The following is a 23,336-nucleotide window of genomic DNA, read 5'->3' as shown; positions in this document are numbered from 1 at the left end:
AAAGATACCCACCCTTTGGAAGATTCTTTGGATGAGGTTCCTAAAATATTTGCAAAGAAAATAGATATAATCTATTAGAATATGGACATTGAACATGCAATAGATATGGATATTGGCATAGATGTTAAATCAATAAACTGAAGGAATTGTTAGGCTACTGCCTAAAGTATGTGAAGGAAGCCGCGAAAGCGGTGAAGAACTGCCAAGATAGGCCGGGGTGCGAGAAAGCCGGTTGGCTGCAAAGATTGCCACGTTAGGCTGTGTATACAGCCTCGATAGGCCGGGGTACGAAAAGCCGCGTAAGCTGCATGGACTGCCATGTTAGGCTGTGTATACTGCCTCGATAGGTCAGGGTACGAAAAGCCGTGTTGGCTGAGAATGAGGCTCCGATAAGCCAATGAGTGGGGAAGGCAGCACAGGTTGAGTAAAAGGCCAAGATAGCCCATAGTGAGGAGAAGACAGCGTGGGTGCATGAGTTGGCCTCGATAGACCAAATGGAAAAGTGACCCGTATAAATCTATAAAATAATAGATATAGGAACTGCCACCATGACCAGAGGTTTGTGTAGACAGTATACTTTCCACATAAGATTTAAGTATTAGGAGTTAAATTACATGCTGTAAACTTAACTGATGCTTGTTAAGAATCATAGGTAATCTTAGCATTATCTTTGGAATTACTTGAGAGAGTTTGCGGAGCATGTCTGATGGTTTGAGCATCGCATCTTATATAGGATTCGAATGCTGAAAAAGACCATCTTGACCATCATGGATTCTCACGTTCGGCTGCCGTTGTAGCAGCACATGATCCTGAATGAATGTTCGGTATACCGATGAGATGATAGTCTGCAGTTCTGTAGAACTGTCACTAGATGAGTTTTAAAGGGGTGATAAATTGAGAAATCAACTTTGCCTTGAGCTTTTGATATATAAAAGGTCGTGGTAATATAAGAATATCCTGTAAGTTTCAGAGCTGAAAACTTCCTTGTTAGTCAAAGAAAAGCTTTTATAGACACCAGGCCCAGCAAACGACAGGTTTTTCAAAGTGGGGATCTATGACGTCAAAGGGAGGCAAGCACCGCCCTACTTCATCACTGCCTGTTTAGCCCCGCCCACCGATTCGCGCATGTAACATAGGCCTAGTGTTAAACCTTCGAGCTAAAAGAAGGAGTAATACTATTTCAAATGCAAAGACGTTAGCCAATCACAGCAGTGGGTGTTTACACTGAAGTCTCCCAGCGGACACGCCCCTTAAAACGGAGCGTTCAGAGCAGAAGGCTAAAATCAGGGTAGGAAAAATGCCTTTTATTTATAAATTATGACAAAAAGCATTCTAACATTATAAGTGCACCCCATGGAAACATCATAAAACAATAAAAAACGCAGTTCATGACCTCTTTAAACCACCTTCTCAATATGGGAAACCCGTTGGGGAGTATGAAAAGTGCAGAATTATTAGGGGTGCAGGGACGTGCTTTGAGATATTTTCCTTCGCATAGAGATGAAGGCCACGATAGTCCACATTAGGCCACACAGACAAAGCCATGGTAGGCCACATGGAGATGAAGGCTATGATAGGCCACCTGGACAGAAACCACATTAGAACACAGACAAATTCATGAAAGGCTATAGAGACTAACGAAAACAGGATTGATGAGTTTAGTAATGAATGAGAAAAAAAAAACATACCAGTATTTGCATGAAAATTACTACTTGAAAGTTGCTGAGCATTTGAGATATTTTGAGTCAGATCTTGCTTGTAATTGGAATGCTGAGCATGACCATGTACACAGCACCTTGATAGAGGATGCTAACTCCAACCATTCAGCTGCATTCATAGCAGCACCAATCCAAAAGAATGTCCTATGCATAGAAGAGTTGGAGAACCGCAGTTCTTTGCATCTGCAGTTAGGAGGATTCTAACCCATTGGGCATGACTCCCACTCACAGCTTGATAGAACTCTGCCGATAGAACTCTATCTAACCGTCAGAACCCGCCAAGAGAATCCCCAAAAGAAAATAAACCAGAATAGCATGACAGATAAGTAAAAGAAATAATCAAAATACATGGAACAAAGACGATTAAGAAACGTCAGACAATGCCCTTGCAGAGGGATAAAAATGTTTTATATGATAATGCTTTACTAGCTAATAAAACCATAACTAGCAATTGAACCCTGCAAATCTTCAGTTAATTGCGAAGCCCCGATTAATGATACTGGTCTGGGTACATGTTGCATTAAAACCCATTTTTGAGGTTTCCTTGCATTCATGAGGAGAATGATAGAGGCTAATATGTTGTGCAATTCTGTTCTGCTTTGAGTTTTTCTAAAACAAAATACAATCATTAACGGTAGCCTGTGTCAAGCGAATCATTTACGAGGAATTATGATTCGATTACGACACAAACAAGCAACTTACAAACGAGCGATCACATCACACAATCAAGTGCTGTGTCTCATACAAATGCGTGCGTCTACTCTGTTTGCGACATAAAATTGACATTGCTGTATGCGAAAAGAGCAGAAGAGTAAAATGCTACACCCAATCAACATCAGAAGTGCATAAACAATGAATATACGTATCACTGAGATGAATGCTGATGTAGAGATGACGCCAGAATGGTGATGAAGTTTGCATGCTTCTGATCTCTGAAACGCGAGATTTTGCTCTCATTTGACATAGAAAGTAGAAACTCGCGTCTGTTGCCGCGACGCTCAGTGAACATTCGGAAGGATAGGCTGACATGGACTTAAAACACCACTGTAGTATTTAACATTATTAATGTTTTAACTTTATGTAGGACCATCAATCGACCGCTACGGATCGTCAACTGTGAACGCCGGCGCCAGTATCTGCGAACGTAGTAATGGGTGGGAACAGAACTTATATAGCCTACTACAGAAGACAAATAATGATTGGTTAGATAGATCATTAGTGAATGACGTGACATTGGAGTCTTCCAGGTAGAACTACGCTATAGCTCCCATTTCTCAGCAACAAGGGGGGTTACGCTATTATGAAGTTGCTTCGTTGTTAATTGAGAGAGAGATGCTGAACAGACTTAGGTACGCATCTCTCATCTCTCTCTCTCTCTCTCTCTCTCGATAATAAATTCAAATAAATGCTATAATTCATTAATTCAAATAAATGTAATCTTTAGGTACAACTTTATCTTTGTGTCTGATTCAAAGCGATCCGAATGCTAGCTTTAACAAGCTGTAACTGACAAAGCTAACCATAATTTTTACCCTTGTGGTCAAATATCGTCAGTTTGAGTTGTCAGTTGCTGGAAAATGGCCATGGTAAAAATGGGATAATCCATGGCTAGCTGTGCATTAAACGATTTGAATGCCCTTGTCGGGTGGTTCTTTGTCTCCGTCACGTGCATTAAAATTGTTTAATGCACAGCTAGCTGTGGATTATCCCTTACATGTGTGATATTCACACTGTGCCAAGAGCTTATAGAACATAATTTTAGCCATGCTAAAACTTTAAGACTTGTCTTTAGTTTGGGATATCAGTGTTGTAGTGCTTTGTCCTTTCATCTCATAATTTGCTGTGTTTAGCTTGCAAGTCTTGTTCCGGTGGGACTGCATCTGGCTTATACCTTACTGATGACGTTTCCCTTTGCAATTTATCCCTTGATTATGCTGCCATATGCTGGTATAGGAGAATACATTTCCCTCATAATTACCTGACTGTGTACCAATATCTTATACAAATTGTCCTTCCTTTCAGAGCTCCAGGAACTATTACGGTAGCTCATTTACCAGACCTACTCTGGGTACCTTTGCCCTGACTGGACACAATCTACCCTGGGATCTTTCTGACCTTTCATATAATTTGCTCAGCTTCTACTCCAGGCCACATGCAGATGCTCCCAACCTGTCTTCAGCCTGTCTTCTAGTTCCTCATGAGACCTGACCTTTAACCTCAGTATTATTCTTCGAGTGATCATGCTCTCTCTCCGCATTCGATATTATTTCTTATACTGTACTGTTTTTAACGGATTCATCCTTTCCATTTTGCATATGAAAATTCTTCTATGAAAGAGAGGTTGCCTTTCATGGTACTTCATTCATGCTATTTAGACACTATGGGCCCTATCATACACCCGGCGCAATGCAACGCCAGACGCGACGCAAGTGTTTTTTGCTAGTTTCAGCCCGACACAGTTACCATTTTCACGTCCAGCACCACATTGTTTAAATAGCAAATGCATGGGCGTGCTGGTCTGAAAACGAGGTGTGTTCAGGTGCATTGTTGGCGTGTTGCTATTTTGAGGGAACTGAAAACGACTGTGCCTTTGACCAACAAAACCTGGTCTAAGTCAATAGTGCAGTATTTTTTGTCTTATTTAAAGGTTGCGTTAGTAATATGCGGCTACAATGCGCGTACACTCTGCTTATTACACACAGGGACGCGCAGCAGCACAAACATTTTTAAATTTTAAAAATAAAAGGATTCCTCTCTGGAGAAGCATTCAGTCTTTCCCCTCACAAATTCCGCCATGTAAATAGCGAATCCGCCATGGTGCAAGCGCAACTGGCTTTTAAAGGGAATGGGAGATGAGACTCTGATTTGTTTATTGCACGTTATGCCCAAAACACACCCATGACTCATAAAGAGACTAGGTACAACCCTTTTGGACCATGCGCCTGGCACGCTGACCATTTTTTTTCCTGTCGTTAAACGTTCTGTCGATTTGGACTATACTGGATATTTGTGGATGTGTGCCGATTTGCACACTTTTCATATAACTTTACTGTCTATTTTTAACTGTACTGTTTTAGACTAAAAGTAATTAAAGGGGAGTTTGCAAAACCCTGCCAGACCTCACAGAGCAGAAAAGGTCGAAATCAATAGTCTCATACAAAAAAGCACCTCTCTATGAAAAGTCCTCTTTAAAGTCTTCTCAGTTTCCTGAGTAATTTAGTTATTAATTGTATTTTTTTTTTTTAAATGTAATTGTTGCAGTTTAGGTTTGTAGCAATGTTTGGCAAGTAAAATTTTCCTTTTCTTTTGAAGAGTGGAGTGAAATATTAATAGCTCATAAGCAGTTTCAAACCGATCTCACAAAAAAGAAGCTATTTTACGAGTGTGCAATTTTGTATGAATTCGTATGAAGGGATTTGTAAGTAAATGCCTGACTTGTTTGAAAAAGTTCAGTATGAAGGGATATGGAGACCAACTCCATATTAATCTCTATGTCTTTTGAATGCCCTGTTACTGTAATGGTCAGGTGTCCCAATACTTTTGTCCATATAGTGTGTCTACACATTAAGTGCGTTATTAATTTAAATGTTAGTACATAGTTGTTAAAAACATTTAATATAAAGTGGAACCCACATTTCTACTAATTTGCAATTAATCTAAATAGTTACAAATTGTCTTGAGACTGTGTTGGCCCTTTTTGGTTGGGTCACACTGACCTAAATTCTGCAACTTAAGTATTTCAATCTTCAGAGAGATTGCAAATTGCTTTTACTTATAGTGCCAATTTTAAGTATTTAATGAAAATCCAACGAAAATGGAAGTGTCCCTCTCGTTCACTTGCAGTCTCTTTACAGCTGTTCTTTCCTTTTTGTACTCACCCTGCTTTTCTTCTCTTTAAAACTGCCATAGATGGTTACCAGTTAATGTGAGTGAGTGTTCTGACTAAATTGACTGAAACCATTTGTCCTAACAATAAGGAATCTGTCCAAAATATGTTCCTGCACCTCAAATGTTATTAATTCCCCACTTTATCATACATTTTTTTAACCAGCTGTACTGCAATACATATTAACCTTTATTAATTATAAATATTTTTTGAAAGCAGAAAAAAAGGAAACATAAATTACGGTATATGGTGAGGATGCTGAAAAACTGCATGAACTGATCAGTCAGTAGTGAACTTTGACCTGTAGTGTTAGGTGACCGCTCAAAAACGAATCAACGAATGCTCTGCTATGCATGCAAAGCATATTTTTAATGATGCATAATGAACCACTATTCAATCATGGAGAAAAGCTATCCATTGCTAGTTCTGAATGCTGTGTTGGCTGAATATAATGCTGACAACATGCAAACTGACCCAAACTATTCAATAACATCCCCAAACATACAGGAACTCGCGTATAGGCAAAAAACCGAACTGAAACATTTCTTCATTCTAAAAGAGAAACACTCAGCCAGTCTACACAATGGTCAGTTCTCCCTCACAAAAACCCGTACAAATTGCTGAATTTCATTCCTGTACCTAATCAACACATTATTAATCAAAACCTTATCACTTTTAATTAACATCATTTCCTTCTGATCTACATATTTTTGTTGTTGTTGTTGTTATCTCTGTGTTTTTTGTGTGAAACTCTCCCATTGAGCAGTGCTGCAGGGCTTCTTGCGTTTCTCTGTAATTAGCTGCTGGTGTTTGGCCTTCATCCCCCCTGCAATCATAATCACTAATTAAACGCCTGTGTTCATTGTGCAATTTGCTGCTTATTGTGACATGATTAGGTTCTTTTTTTTATTTAAAATTGAATTCTCAAATGTATTAGGGTTGCATTGCACCAAGGTCATTTTTTAAGGTAGTTTCCTTGTAAACTTCCTAAAGAAGTTGAAAAAGGCCTACGATGCTGACATATAATGAAGTATAATGGTCACACTTTAGTTTGGGGAACACATATTCACTTACTACAACTTTTGCCTCAATAAACTCCCAATTTACTGCTTATTAATAATAAAAAAGGTAGTTGTTGTAAGTTTGGTATATTTTGTATATACATTTACACTTGCACTTTTGAAGACAGGATGACATTTCTAAGAACAAAGTGAATAGATTTATGGGATTAAATTCCCAAGGAAAGTATTGTGGTCACGGATCAAAAAATAATAAACGTGAATCAAAAATGTAAAAACACATTTAAAAATATATTGCAAAAACTTAAAGAAATAATGCAAAATTATCAAAATAGCAAACAATGTGGTCATGGATCAAAATATAATAAGTGTGAATCATCTGTACTTTGTGCTCTCTTTTTTATATATATTTGTATGTACTAAAGTTTTGATTCATGCGTATTATATTTAATCCGTGATCCGTTGTTTGCTATTATGATCATTTTGCATATTTTTTTTTTCAGTTTGTTCAATATATTTTACATGTGTTTTTACGTTTTTGATTCATGTTTATTAATTTTTGATCCGTGACCACAATACTTTCTGCGGGAATTAAATCCCATAAGCTTTTTTATGGTGCATCCTGAGGTGAACATTTCGGTAGCCTGGAATAATTCTGACAATAGAAAAGCACTAGCAATGGCTTTCTAGCCAGTGCATTAAACAACTAAACTAAATTAGGGAGTTGGTTTAGATAAACCCTCGGCCTCTAAATTATCCAGTTTTAGAGCAAAAATCAAACCCCCAAATACCTTTTAGCAGATGTTCCTAAAGAAAAACACCTTATAGTGAGCTCACTAAGCATTTGCCTTGGGTCTGTACAACTTGTGATTGGATTAGAAGCATTTCCCACCAGGATTTTTACTGGCTTTATGAACTTTTATGAAGGCGTGGAAGAACTGCAGCCAAGCAAGGGAAGCAAAATGATGATAAGCCGGGGATTTTTGGGTTAGCAAAGGCACTGATGTGAACAAGCTTGCTTATATCTAACTCTTGAGAAGAATCCTCAAACAGAAATCTGACCTTTTGCACAAAGGAGTTCCGTCAGTGTCACAAATTTGCTTATATCATTAGCAACCTAAAAATAATGAAGAATCTTAAATATTTCTCTTTAATTTCTTTGTTTTAAAATCAAAATCCTAAAGATTTCTGTTTGGACAGCTCTGGAAAAAGTTAAGAGACCACTGCAAAATTATCTAAGTTTCTCTGGTTTTACAATTTATAGGTATGTGTTTGGGTAAAATAATTTTTTTTGTTTTATTCTATAAACTACTGACAACATTTTTCCCAAATTCCAAACAGAAATATTGTCACTTAGAGCATTTATTTGCCGAAAGCGACAACTGGTCAAAATACCAAAAAAGATGAAGTGTTGTCAGACCTTGAATAATGGAAAGAAAATAAGTTCATATTCAACAACACAATACTAATGTTTTAACTTAGCAAGAGTTCAGAAATCAATATTTGGTGGAATAACCCTGATTTTGAATCACAGCTTTCATGCGTCTTGGCCATAGACTGTAAAAAAATATGGACGTAGTGTCCGTGACGTCACCCATAGGATTCCGATGAGCCGTTCTGAAGCGCAAAGTATGGATGAGATGGCCGTTGCCATCAGACAGCCAGCACAGATAAATGGCTATCCACCTGTCACTCGAAGTGGCCACGCCCTTAATTATGCAGAACTTTAATGCTTTATATAATGTTAACGAATGAGTTAGAAAAAAATTCACCCCCCTCACAGTAGTCATGAAGGGCAAAATCAGCCACAATTTATACCAGGCTGTAAACATGTTTTAATCTGCTGTAAAGTTGGCCATTTTAACATGGGGCTCAATGAGATTCTGCACCCTTCTGGAGCTTGTCCCTAGTGGCCAGTCGATGAATTGCAGTATTTGTCACTTCCGTATTGGCTTCAAGAGAAACTGTGGGAGGTTGCCATTTGGTCTTAGCATGCTCTCCACCAGTCCTTCACATTGATGTTGGGTGACTTTATGCCACTCCTGGTGCAAAAATTCATGCAGCTCGGCTTTGTTTGATGGCTTGCGACCATCCATCTTCCTCTTGATCACATTCCAGAGGTTTTCAATTGGGTTCAGGTCTGGAGATTGGGCTGGCCATGACAGGGTCTTGATCTGGTGGTCCTCCATCCACACCTTGATTGACCTGGCTGTGTGGCATGGAGCATTGTCCTGCTGGAAAAACCAATCACTGTTGGGGAACATTGTCAGAGCAGAAGGAAGCAAGTTTTCTTTCAGGACCACCTTGTACGTCGCTTGATTCATGCGTCCTTCACAAAGACAAATCTGCCCGATTCCAGCCTTGCTGAAGAACCCCCAGATCATCACAGATCCTCCACCAAATTTCACAGTGCGTGCGAGACACTGTGGCTTGTAGGCCTCTCCAGGTCTCCGTCTAACCATTAGACGACCAGGTGTTGGACAAAGCTGAACAATTGGACTCATCAGAGAAGATGACCTTACTCCAGTCCTCTACAGTCCAATCCTTATGGTCTCTTGCAAACCTCAGCCTGGCTCTTCTTTGCTTCTCATTGATGAAGAGCTTTGCACAACTTCAGCCTTGCCCCTAGGAGCCTGTTTCGAACCGTCCTCGCTGTGCACTTCACCCCAGCTAATTCATGTTGGCTAAGTTTGCCATTCTTTTTGTAGGTCACTTGATGTTATCCTACGGTTGTTGAGTGACATTCGAATGAGTTGGCGGTCATTCTGTTCAGGGGAGTCGTTTTCGCCCTCTGCCGGTCTGTAGCTTTGTTGTCCCCAATGTCTTCTCCTTTACCTTGTTCTTATGAACCACTGTCTTTGAAATTTTAAGGATGGACGCAACCCGATGCTCACTGTATCCCTCTGCCAGTAAAGCCAGAATTGAACCCTTATTTTCCTCACTCAAAACTTTTCTTTTCAACTCTTTTGGCATGGTCAATAGTTTATTTTTTTTATTCCAATTACTTTTGAGGTACTACTAGCACTGTTCTTTACCATCCAGCTGGTTCTATTGCAAGAGGATAGTAATGAGCATAGCAGTGTTTTTTATACTTTTCCTCATTAAATAAGGTTTGGTTCAGGTGATCACCTAATCAGCACCTCATTCAGTAGAATGAGGTGTGCCTGTGTTGGAATTCAACAGACATTGGAATGCAATGGCTGCCATACATGTAGAGATGCTGATTTAAGAAAAAATAGCAATGGTCTCTTAATTTTTTTCCAGAGCTGTATATTGAACAGGAATACACACACTCATTCCTCTTTCCTGTCTTGGCATGTTGCCTTTGCCCATAGGCATAATTTATGCTGGTAATTGCAAGTTATTAAGTGTTTTAACAACTTCTAATTTGTTTGGGGCTTTGAGCCATGTGTTGTCGTCTTGGGTTAAGATCAGTTTTATTCATGAGAAAATTAATTGAATCTACAGTTGCATTGATATGGATGGTCTGGCTGTGCCCATGTTTGCGTAACATTTCATGGCAAATGTCAATATAGATCAGTTTGCGTCGCAGGCATAAAATGTCAAATTATCATATGTTTGGTGTTTCAGAGGTTTTCAGTAGACAAAAGATTCCACAGTTTGCAGTAACAGGAGAAAATGGTAAATCAGATATCATAATAGTGGGGGGACACCAAATGATTGAGAAGTTTTACACATCCATTTCTGTGTACCTTTGCGTATGTGTACATACAGGTGTATATGATTCTGCACACCAGCCTTCGGGCACCTGAGAGTGTCCATCAGTCATCAAGGCGTTGAGATGATGCTGTTTGTGTGTTTCTGTGACAGAAAATCAATGGCTTTCTCCCTACAGTGACTGTTTAACAGTCAGAAGAGCATGCTGTGAAAACTGGGTGTCTGTTTTAGTCAATGACCCAGCACTGAAGCCCAGCCGCTGAGTATGGAAACTGACATAGAGAGAAGAGGTGAAACCCGTTAGATCAAGAGTTTGTGAAAATACTGAAAAATACAGAATAAACCGTTATGAATTCCATGTTGGTTGCAAAACTGAGCTGGTCCACCAGCACTACGATTTCCCATAATGGTGACCGGCAAACCAGCATCCCATGCTGGTCCCTGCATGCAAAACATACACTATATTGACGAAAGTAATGAATTCAGGTGTTCCAATCACTTCCATGGCCAAAGATGTATAAAATCAAGCACCTAGGTATGCAGACTGCTGTGAATTCAAGCGTGGTAATGTGATAGGTTGCCACCTGTGCAATAAGTCCATTCGTGAATGTTCCTCACTACTAAATATTCTACAGTCAACTGTTAGTGGTATTATAACAAAGTGGAAGCAATTGGGAACCACAGCAACTGGCCACGTAAAATCCCAGAGCGGGGTCAGTGCATGCTGAGGTGCACAGTGTGCAGTAGTCGCCAACTTTCTGCAATAGATACATACCTCCAAACTTTGTGTGGCCTTCAGATTAGCTCAAGAACAGTGCATAGAGAGCTTCATGGAATGGGTTTCCATGGCCGAGCAGCTGCATTCAAACCTTACATCACCAAATGCAATGCAAATCGTTGGATGCAGTGGTGTAAAGCACACCATCACTGGACTCTAGAGCAGTGGAGACGTGTTCTTTGGAGTGATGAATCACACTTTGTTTGGCAATCTGATGGACGAGTCTGGGTTTGCCGGTTACCAGGAGAACAGTACTTATCTGACTTCAAGTGTAAAGTTTGGTGGAGGGGGTATTATGGTGTGGGGTTGTTTTTCAGGGGTTGGGCTTGGCCCCTTAGTTCCAGTGAAAGGAACTCTTAATGCTTCACCAAGACATTTTGGACAATTTCATGCTCTCAACTTTGTGGGAACAGTTTTGGGACGGCCCCTTCCTGTTACAACATGACTGCGCACCAGTGCACAAAGCAAGGTCCATAAAGACATGGATGAGCAAGTTTGGTGTGGAGGAACTTGACTGGCCTGCAAAGAGTCCTGACCTCAACCTGATAGAACACCTTTGGGATGAATTAGAGCAGAGACTGCGAGCCAGGCCTTCTCGTCCAACATCAGTGCCTGACCTCACAAATATGCTTCTAGAAGAATGTTCAAAAATTCCCAGAAACGCACTCCTAAACCATGTGGAAAGCCTTCTCAGAAGAGTTGAAGCTGTTATAGCTGCAAAGGGTGGGCCAACTCCATATTAAACCATACGGATTAAGAGAGGGATGTCATTAAAATTCATGTGCATGTAAAGGCAGGCGTCCCAAAACTTTTGGCAATATAGTGTACCTTATGCTGGTGACTCATGAAAGTTTCACATTTCAAATACAGTAAGAATCTTACTGTCTGTTCTGAAATTCAAGTGCTTCAAGTAAAAAACAGACCATGAACGGGTTTGGTTTATTCTGGTCAATAAACGCAACAGCTTAATGACATCTTCCACAGATATATTTATGCTGTGCTCTCTTCCTCCTTCCAACCTGTCCCTCACTCCTTCTTTTTTTTTGCTGAATAATAATAGGTCAAGACTAGAGCTGCATTTATCTGAAAAATGATTTTAGGGTCTAAAAGGGACATGTTTGAGAAGACGTTTAACAATGACAGATATATTGTTGTTCAAGAGCATTTCAGAAGCACTCTGTGTGCTTGATTTAGCATTTGTTTGATTTGCTTGCTTCTGTAACCTTTGTAGAACTAGTGGACTATACTGTTTATTGTCTGGGTTTCACAACTGCTGTGATTGGTTTGGCTTCATAGGTGTTTGACGGAGATGAAGTACTTGAGGTTGTGTTATGCAATGTCTGCTTTGTGTCTTTGAACCCAGTGTCAAAGCCATTACCAGAAAGGACACTGGGAGTATCTGGGGGCTTACAGCCAGAATCTCTCCTTTAGATGTTACAGATCTGGAAACAGTCTTCCTGTGCATATGCTTTCCTCATCATGACCATGACACGATTTTATGTCAGTGAAATCAGAGCAGGTATGACTCGCGTAATAAGTTTAAGATACTAAGATACTTTTGTTATTTTTTGTAATGTTTTAGCCTGGTCGCTATCCACTGCTATTATAGGAAGGAGCGCGTGCAGGACTATTTTTTTAATTCCTGCTTTTGAGGTCCGAAAAAGACAGAAGGACAATAGGGCATTAGAACAACTGCAGAGTGAGTAAAAGATGGCTTTATTTTCATTTCAGGGTGAACTATCCCTTTTCAACTGTATGTTTATCTTGCTCATGGTTTTCCTGCATGCACAGACAACTGTTTTATTACATTTATTTTATTTTATTCACTAACATGACAATAATTATGGACATTTATTTAAATAATATCTTGAAAGTGATAATTAGTAATAGTATTATCAAATATTCCTGCACTTTTTAAGGGACATTATAGAAAAGAAGCAAGAATTTTCTGAGTGCACAGAACATAAATTATGCAGTGGACTGTGTTTTGTTGTTATCTGTCTCAAAGGTCATTTTTGGGGGGTTGATTCAATTTTATTCACTTGTTTTGCATCAACATGATACACACTCTGCTATTTTCTCAAAATGACTAGACTCTTAACATTGTTAGAGATGGGAGACAAACAATAAGATTGATTCAAGTTGAACAGATTTTCACTCAGCCTAATTATTTAAAATTCTTGCATTATTAGGGTACGCTCAAGGCCAGAACGTATTGCAGTTCAACAGACCACTGCAAAATACCATTTTTATCATCAACTTTGTCCAATTTCAAGTATCCTCTCTATGCCTGTCATGTCCCCACAAATTAAGTTTGGAGTGACTATGTGCAGGCTAAAAGAGGAGATAGATAAATATGGACAGCTTGATGGAGGGGAATACATTTTAACTGACAGTATACCCCAGGGAAAAGCTTCAGGCCAGCCCTGCACAGGCTTGTATAAATCAAAATGGTTCTGTGTGGCCAAATCATCTTACTCATCTTCTTCTGTAACCTAAAAGATGATGCGATGGTCCCCCCAAGGTGCAGAAAGATGTAGGCTACAGATGCGGTTCCAAGAAAACAGACCTATTTTGATGAGTGTGAGCAAACATTGCACAATATATACCCATGGCATGTTCAGTCAACTGTCCTCCTGGGTATTCTCTATCAGAGTATTACTATTTTCAAATGAAAGCAGGCAGGAACATAAATTCTGGTTTTAACAATTCTAATGATCTCAATTACAGAGTGTGAAACAAATACTAATCACTATAGCTATAGTTATAGAATCACAAACTTCTCATCATATTTCAGAGCATTCTGTCACTCGGACAGGAAAAGGCTAGACGTGTGTTTAGAGCTAAATTGTCCACAAAGATTTTTTTAGTTAATATATTCATGTATTTTCAGCACCCCTTTATTTTTTCCTGCATTATGAGCATCAATAATGGCATTCATCTTCTCATTTAGACATGGTGCCTGAGGCAGTCTGATAAACAGAAATCATTTGCATAAATATGAAACACCTCAGTTTTGGAGTGGCATGGGGTGATCTAATGAACCCTCTTTCTCCTGTGTGAGGAAAGAAGGAGATTGATTCCTAAATTAGACAGACAGGTTGTTTTCCATCGCTCTGACTGAGGCAGTCGTATAGAGTGTTTCTTAAGTGTGTGTAATATATCGATTTTCCCTGAGAAGAGTTGTATCTTTATCATTTATTTAATCTGGAAGAATTCCAAACCTGTGGTGAGACTAGAAAATGCCCACTAAATCAAACATGCAATGTATTAGTTTTGTTAACAAAGAAATGCTGCAAGATATTAAAACACCAACACTTTCCCTTACCTCAAGATGAATGAACTGTTCTTGGTGATGCATATGTTTGTTAAGTGCTCATGCTGTACACCCTGTACTGCGGTTCCCTACTCTAGTATTCAGGGAGACCAAAATGCGCTAGACATCCTTCAGCTCACTGCATCTGATGTCTTCGATCTCACACCTAGACACCTGGAAATGAGCAAGGAGCGGTTACAGATAACAGGTACATATAAATCCAGAATGGCTTTCCCCATAGCTGCTTTGTAGTACGTCTCAGGTGGGATTGATAGTAACTGAAATGCTCTCCCAGGAGACATGAATATCTTCTTAGCCTAGAATTGCACATTCCCTGATCAAAGAGTAGGCCAAAGCCTGCTGCATTTCCTATGTGAACCGTCTCAGTTGATCAAAGTGATTACAACGCCCCCGAATTACCTTGATGCAAAAAGGAAGTCAGGTTCTTTCTTACAGCAAAGACATCTGTGTAACTGCACTAGAGCCTATTTGTGTGTTCTGTACATTACGTTTAATATATATGGCCACAATCCACTCAAGCACTCTGTAAACAGCAGGACAAACCATTATGCTTTTCCCAACACTCATTCATTGCTTTCATAAACCACTTTTTTAGTTCCTCTGCCACTCATCTCTTTCCTGTTGCTTCTTCCCTCTTGAGTCATCTAGCTGTACTTCATGGCGGAAAAAGAAAAGATCCAAAAAGAGAGCAACGAAGCATATGTCAGTCAGATTATCTATAATGATAGGCTGTGGGTTTCAGATATGCACCTCTTTAAAAACCTTTTCAAGTTTTTGTGTTATTCAAGGGTGTCTCTTCTGACTACACCTGTGCAATGACCAATTCGTCATTTGCTGGGGGTGTGGTTTGGCATTGCTGACAGCAAATGCTGAAAGTATGCACTGTTGGTGCACAACATCCATTCATAATGGGGAAAAGTTTAGATTTATACAGTATATAATTATAATTGTTAAAAAACCTATACAGAATTTTTAATTTCAATGCATACTGAAACTGTGTTCACTAGGCTATTGTAAGGCCCTATTATTTAGAGGCGACATGAAACATAAATAGTGTAAGTGTAAGTGTAAGGTGCTTATAGATTATAGTATGTGCATTTAGTAAGTGCATGAATTTCTCAACACATCAACACATAGTGTAAAATGCTATCATTGAGGACAATCAGCTCCTTCGAGAGTTGATCGAGCGTGCTCCACTCCTAACCAAAGAACACAAAACTTGTGTCCGGCGTCCCAAGGAATAGATAAGGGGCACGGCAAAACACATCTCCTAAATTTGCACTTTTTTTCAACAATTGCTTGGCATGTATTACATGTGACTCAGACACCGGTTCATGCTGAAGGTGTTGATATTTTCTCGAAAGAGAACATCTTTTAAGATTCCAAAACAATTTGTTTACTTCCAAGATTTTATGAAATAATAGAGATGAAAGAACGCTCCCTTTATAATCGCCAGAGCCGTCCGACACAGTGCGAGCTCACTGACTGCCAGTGTTGGGCACGTTACTTTAAAAAAGTAATTAGTTATAGTTACTAGTTACTTCTTACAAATAGTAACTGAGTTAGTAACTGAGTTACATCATTATAAAAGTAACTAATTACCAGGGAAAGTAATTACTGCATTACTTTTTTTTTTTTCCCAAATGTTCAAATATGTCAAATAACTTGGATGCCCCCAATATTAGATATGTTAAATGAATGAATTGGACACTAAATAGAATAAATTATTATTATAAAACATTGTACATTAATGTGCACTATTGTAATGTTGCTGTGGGACAATGTGAGAGACACCTATCAAATTCAGTGCATTATTGTAAATATTATTAGTAGACCTACTATAGTGTAAATATTGTGTAAATATTATCAGTACTATACTTTCCTTTGGTAGTGGAGCTCACGTTATCACCTGGGTTTTTAGTCACTAATTTTGTGGCATATGATGATGTGAGGCGCTTCAGAATCACTGGCCACCGGCGTGGAGAGACTCTTTCTTCCTGCGCATAAGCTGCACGTTACTTAAATATTCTTACCTTTCACCTCAAAGAGGGAAAAGTAGCGCTTATACTTCCAGTTTGCGAAAGCTACCTTTGAAGTCGTTGGACCATCGCTGAATGTGCATATGCGTATGCGTCATTTGTGTGTGTGTGTGTGTGTGTGTGTGTGTGAACCATAGACCGTGGAAAAAAAATAGGTGTGAACTCAACCTATCAACTTCAACCTTGTCTCCCACCCACCAATCATCATCAGTTATGTGTAACACCGCACCCACCCCCAACACGCATAGCTGGTGCGCGCACACGCACGCACACACACACACACACACACACACACACGTTGCAGGTCCGACTGACAGAGAGCCTGTTCGGATGAAAAGCGCTTCAGTGAGCTCAATTATAGTCATGGGCGTCGGAAGCAAAAAAAATGTGGGTGGGTCCTCAGAAATTTTTTACTGGAGTAGATGCAAACTACATTAAGTACAAACATACCAATTTACTTAGTAAACGTATAGGTGGGAAAGACAAATTTACGTAAATCGCCATACCATTGAAAGCGACAGTAGTGTAGGGGTAAGACGCACGTTATCTAGTTTTGACACAAACCGACCCGCGGTTCGAGTCCCGCATTCGCCGAAATCTATCTTCTCCGTTTTCCATTCACATATCAAATCGGAAAGGCATTTATTTTCAATACAAATTAAGAAAATATTAGAAAAGTGGAAATAAAGCGTCTATTATGTGTTTAATAATAAGTGTGTATCGATTAGGGGTAGGTAAACAGACATGTGCTAAATGTTAGAGACGATAAAAGTGAGTGGGTCCAATATCATTGATCGTAAAAAGTGGGTGGGTCTTGTCCCACTCACATACAATGGTTCCGACGCCCATGATTATAGTAACGCGACTAACGCCGCTTTTTTCCCCTCAGTAACGCTAACGGCGTTGTAACGGGAGAAACAGTAATTCGTTTGATTACTCGTTACTGAAAAAAATAATTCCGTTAGTAACGCCGTTTATCTGTAACGCCGTTATTCCCATCACTGCTGACTGCACTCTCACTCAGCACTTTTGTCTAAACTTCACATATAGGCCTAATCAATGAAAGCCTATGCACACTGCTCAATGAATCTCTAATGTATGAGTATTCATCATTCATGGGTTCAAGTTGCATGACTTTGATTGGCTACACTGCTCAGCAAACTTTTATGCAATGGGAGTAGATCTAAATATGCTATAATCAACATGATTAGTTAATCTTGGCATATGTAATAGTAAAAATGTAGTAAAGTTTTCACATTGTTTTCCATATGTAATACTTATTTCATATGCAAATTGTTACCCAAACATACAGTATAGCAGTGGCGTTTACATTGAAGCTTTAAATTAGAATATACACCGATCAGGCATAACATTATGACCACTGACAAATGAAGTGAATAACACTGATTATCTCTTCATCACAGCACCTGTTAGTGGGTGGGATATATTAGGCAGCAAGTGAACATTTTGCCCTCAAAGTTGATGTGTTAGAAGCAGGAAAGTTCTGATAGAAAGGTGTCAGAATACACAGTGCATCGCAGATTGTTGCGTATGGGTCTGTATAGCCACAGACTAGTCAGGGTGCCCATACTGACCCCTGTCCACCGCCGAAAGCGCCAACAGTGGGCACATGAGCACCAGAACTGGACCACAGAGCAATGGAAGAAGGAGGCCTGGTCTTTTTTTCTCTTACATCACATGGATGGCCGGGTGCTTGTCCATCGCTAACCTGGGGAACACATGACACCAGGATGCACTATGGGAAGGCAAGCCGGCATAGGCAGTGTGATGCTTTGGGCAATGTTCTGCTGGGAAACCTTGGGTCCTGCCATCCATGTGGATGTCACTTTGACACCTACCACCTACCTAAGCATTGTTGCAGACCATGTACACCCTTTCATGGAAACGGAATTGCCTGGTGGCTGTGGCCTCTTTCAGCAGGATAATGCGCCCTGCCACAAAGCAAAAATGGTTCAGGAAGGGTTTGAGGAGCACAACAACGAGTTTGAGGTGTTGACTTGGCCTCCAAATTCCCCAGATATCAATCCAATCGAGCATCTGTGGGATGTGCTGAACAAACAAGTTCGATCCATGGAGGCCCCACCTCACAACTTACTGAACTTAAAGGATCTGCTGCTAACATCTAGATGCCAGATACCACATCACACCTCCAGGGGTCTAGTGGAGTCCATGCCTTGACAGGTCAGGCTGTGGGACCAACACAATATTAGTCATAATGTTAAGCCTGATCTGTGTATATATATATATATATATATATATATATATATATATATATATATATATATATATATATATATATATATATATATATATATATATATATATATATATATATATATATATATATATATGACAGTATGTTGCTGTCTGGGATTTCAAACAATTCTAAATTAATAAAAGAAAACTTTTTGTTTTCTTGATGGTACAGGAAGTCCATGTACAGTACAAAGACAAAGATCAGAGAACACTCCAACGCTGATGTCCTCACTCCTTATTTACCAAATATATTTGATAACAGCCGTTCAGGGAGAATCATCGCAGAGTAGATCAAGTGTGAGAGGCATTAAAAACGTCTCCTCTGTCACTCTGAGTGGCTTGGAGTGGTTGATGCGTGGAAAGAAGTCAGAAGTGGGCCGCTATCAGAGAAGCTCGAAGGAGAAGTGGAGCAGCACTTACTTTCACCTTAAATCTTTCTCAAGCTGAGTGTGTGTATGATTGTGTGTTTGTTGGGGGAGGGGGCGTGGATCACTGTCAGCAATGCTACCTGGGGGGAGATTAATCATTCATGAGATGGTTGGTGAGACTCAAAGATTCGCCTGGTGTGTCAAGACTTTGTTACATGACTTTGAATGTTTCGATACCGCAGTGCAACACGTAACATTCTCCTCACAGCAAGGATAAATGATGGACCACTTCTCTTTTGCTCTCAGATGTCTTCATAAATATGAGATGGACTTTCTGTCTTCAGGTCTGTCTCTGAAGCTTTGGTACGTCTTGAGTGTTTAGTGGCCAGAATAGACAGGCTACTACTCAGTTTTTTCAAAGAAAAAGTTGATACATAGTAGGCTTTTTTATGTTTGAATGAAACAAGATTGGGACATGGTCAAAATCTCCTCAGACATTGACCTCCAAGACCCACCTCAGTGTTTCTTTGAATGAAATTCTGTCAGACTAAATTACTTTATGATTCACAGGACCAATTCTGTTCAAAACTCATACTGCTTTTGAAAGACTGGTCATCAGAAAGCAGACCCCAGTGCCCTCTGAATTTCTAATGCTTTCTCTGATGAGATGGATGCATTTGTTCAAAAGAAAAGTCAGGTAGGCAGGTTTGTTGAGTAGGCAATATAACTTTATATAATACTTATATTACACATTTTCCAAATTATTTTCTTTTAGATGACAGATGGCAAGTCAACCTTGTTTGAAAGCACTTTTCTAAGCGCAGTATCAAATTGCACTACATACACAGAAAGCATCCTCACAGTGGCCAACTCGTTATTGCTCCTTTTTCTCTCTCACACATCATTTCTGTTCCTGGTAGGCATTTTTGAGTCTCACACTTGGTAGGTTTAATTAAAGGGGTCATGAACTGGATTTTTTATTTTATTTTTTTATAATGTTTCCAGAGGTGCACTTATACATGATTTTTACATCAAAACAATTGTCATAATTTAGAAATAAATGGCTATTTTCCATCCTGATTTTAGAAGAGGCATGTCTGATGTGAGACTTCAATGTAAACGCCCACTTCTGTGATTGGCCGACATCTTTGCATATGAAATAAGTATTACACGTGGAACACTCTCAAATACTTTTACTACATTTTTACTATTGCAGCTGTCGAAATGAACAAATCGTGAAAAATGTTGATTATTGCATTATATTTAGATCTATTCACATGTAAGGTTGCACTGATGAGCATTGAGCACATGACAGACAGTCTGTTGATCGCGTGAATGCAGTGATCATTGTCACGCAAATTTGCACTCTCACGAAATGCTTTCAACAAAGCTAACAACGCAAACACAATGTAAATACAGTAAGAGATTCATTGTGTAGTGTAAGATCGGCAAGTGTCCAGATAAACTTGCACTGCGTGATTGACAGATTTAGCCATTATAAAGAGAGCGTTCTTTGAATAATAAGGATTTATTGGATTATTTATTATGAATTTAACCGTCATTACCGGTTTAAAAATGAAATAAGTTACTTATAGGCTTATAGGGGTCCTTACTGGCGCCAGAACAGTTGGCACAGCCTGTTCTTTGAGCAAAGTTTTTTGGGAAAAGCCAGTATCGTATTCCGGCTTGTTCTCAAAACAGACTAATGTAAGGTACAAACAGACAAGTCAGATCTGACATGACTAGGATGTTCGTTAAAAATAAACTGAATTCATTTTTCTCTGACATTGGAATCCTTCGTCAGCTTATGCAAAGATTATGTTTTTCCACAGCCAGAAACAGTGCAACGTCTTCATGGCATCACAATCTTGTTATTATCACAATCTTTTCATAAACAACTACTTTAGATCCACTCGCTGCTCATCGACTGAACACCAGTGGGCGGGGACAACAATGCGATAATGTAAAAGTAGCTGTTGTTGTCTTGCTCCAGAGGCATTCATTTACAAATGACTGTGCCCCTGTGACGTCACGTCACCTTGGATCCAACAAAGCCTTTTTACAGCTTGACTAAATGTTTTTTTTTATTGATGAAGAGGATGTTTTAAGTTTATGGAACTTGCAGTATGTATTAATGATACAAAGACCTCTTATATGCCAAAAGTCTTGACTTGTCTTGACCCCTTTAAAACCCACCACCATGGTGCACCGCACAACCTACAACCCCCTCTCCCCCTGCGCCTGCTGGACTGTGTTCACATAATATTTGGTTCCGAACCGTGGTGCGTTTGCATCATCAAAGCAGCAGCTGTATCCCCTTGTTCTGGTAAATGCATAGCATTGCTCATTTTGCTTTTTGAACCTTTGGTTTTGTTTTCAAAGCGTCAGCACACAATGTTACTTGTGTCTATCTGCTGTGAATGTACTGCAAATGTTCTAAAGAATGCATGAGTCCATTTCTGCTGAAGACGAGCTGAAATTAGATATACATTCTCTCTGCTTGGAGTGAGATAGTCACGCTTGTCAAGAAAGTGAGTGAGAAAAACAGGGTTCACATCGTCCAAACAAACCAAAAGCGGCAGATTTACTAATAGCTTGCGCCAATGAAAACCCTCTTTTGGCGTTAAAAAACGATTGTCAGGATTAACTAAAGACCCGCAGTGAAAAAATAGCGCTGAATGGGCATGGACGTGCGACTACCTTATAGCATATTTGTAGGAGTTTCCCTTTCAGACGCAAAATTTATGGGAAGAGAGTATTTAAATTAATCATGCAAGGTGATTTACTAAGGTTTGCGCTCGTCAATTTACTGGTATTTCTGCAATTATTTACCGCCCAAAAACTTAAACCAGGTGCTAATTTGCTTGCCTGGTCCTCATACATTTAATTTGTACTGAGAGTCTGGCCACCCTCCATTGACAAGCGTTTACTTCCTTGAAGGCGGGTACTCTGTTGAAGTTTAAAACTATTGGATCTGCCAAGAGCCACTCTGGATCTGCCATAACCAATCGCTAACGTTTGGTCGTGACGTATGTCATGCGCTGTCCGCCTTTATTTCTCACATGGAAGTCCGTAAAAATAAATGTGCAGCCACCTCAGTGATAAAACCTTGTGCATTCGGATTGTGATTTATTCATGGTGGAAGGGAGAGTTTTGTGATCTGGAACACGCTGCTCACGTGGTCCATAACATGATTGTATACTGTAAATAAAATATCATATGCTTGATAAGAATAAATGCTGCCGTAAATAACGGCCCAATTCAAATGTTAACATGCTTTTCTTCCTTTTATTTTTTGAGTGGTGATGAATTATATTGCTCTTGAAAATACTTAGAAATGCATCCAAATTACAGCGAAGTGCAACCGCACGGTGTTCTGCAGTGGTCAAAAAGGATATAAACAGTGAATTTTGAGGTGATATATTCTTGAAAACTCAAAGATGTGGATTCGTACAGCAGTTAAATTACCACACGACCTTGGTGTTTGTCAAAACAGTAGGTAATTCGGCCAGGGATTTTTACGTGGGTGGTGGTGGGAGATAGAAGGCAATAAAATCACTGACTAGCCCCTGTAAATGATGACAATGCCTTCCGACCGCACAAGAAATAATTACCGGGGCTTCAGCCAACTCCTTCACCACTAACGGAGCAAGCTGGAAAATCAAACTTTTCCCGGGACACAACATCATGGCAACCAACAAAACTCAGCAAAGATTGTTCTTGCTCCGGCTTTAACTTTTGGATATTCGGCAGCGGTGCCACAACGGAATGAATGGCTTCGCTTGCATCTTTCTCCGCCGCCATTACTGAACTTCAACTCAAACTAGCGCACGACATCAACGTCATCATTCTCAGCCACTCCCTCTGTTCGCTGATTGGACTGGTAAAAATTTGTTCGGAGAAAACTTAAGAATATACCTCAGTCCCAGAGTACTGAAGGAAAATGAAAATTGAGCGGAAGTACGTAGGAGGGCGGAGCCAGGCTACTAATTTGCGCTGCTCTTGGTAGATTGCGTTGGTCATTTTTGGTCACTTTAATTTGCCCTTCATCAGTAAATCACTGGCCCTTTGTGCGGTTCATTTGAAAAAGTGTGAACGCTTCCATCCAAACCTGGTCCACATCAAACAAGACTTCCAAAAAATCTCTGGTACAGTTTGACTGAAATATGAACGCAACACAGACCAAAGAACACACCCTAAAAGACTTTGTATTTACTGTATTTATGAATATATATC

The 23,336-nt window shown here is 39.6% G+C and overlaps 1 protein-coding gene across 1 annotated transcript in view; it reads left to right on the top strand.

The window, feature by feature from the left end:
• Positions 1-12,440: 12,440 nt before the first annotated feature.
• The window catches only part of asic4b (acid-sensing (proton-gated) ion channel family member 4b), a 69,557-nt gene continuing 58,661 nt past the window's right edge, over positions 12,441-23,336 (top strand). The window contains exons 1-2 of the mRNA XM_079841529.1: positions 12,441-12,579; positions 12,662-12,778. The gene's annotated coding sequence lies outside the window, so the exon portion shown is untranslated. The remainder of the gene's footprint in view (positions 12,580-12,661; positions 12,779-23,336) is intronic.

Source organism: Gobio gobio, assembly GCF_949357685.1.
Source record: "Gobio gobio genome assembly, chromosome: 17".
In the NCBI taxonomy this organism is placed as follows: domain Eukaryota; kingdom Metazoa; phylum Chordata; class Actinopteri; order Cypriniformes; family Gobionidae; genus Gobio; species Gobio gobio.
The sequence above is the reverse complement of the archived record's forward strand: the minus strand, read 5'-3'. Positions and strand labels throughout refer to the sequence as shown.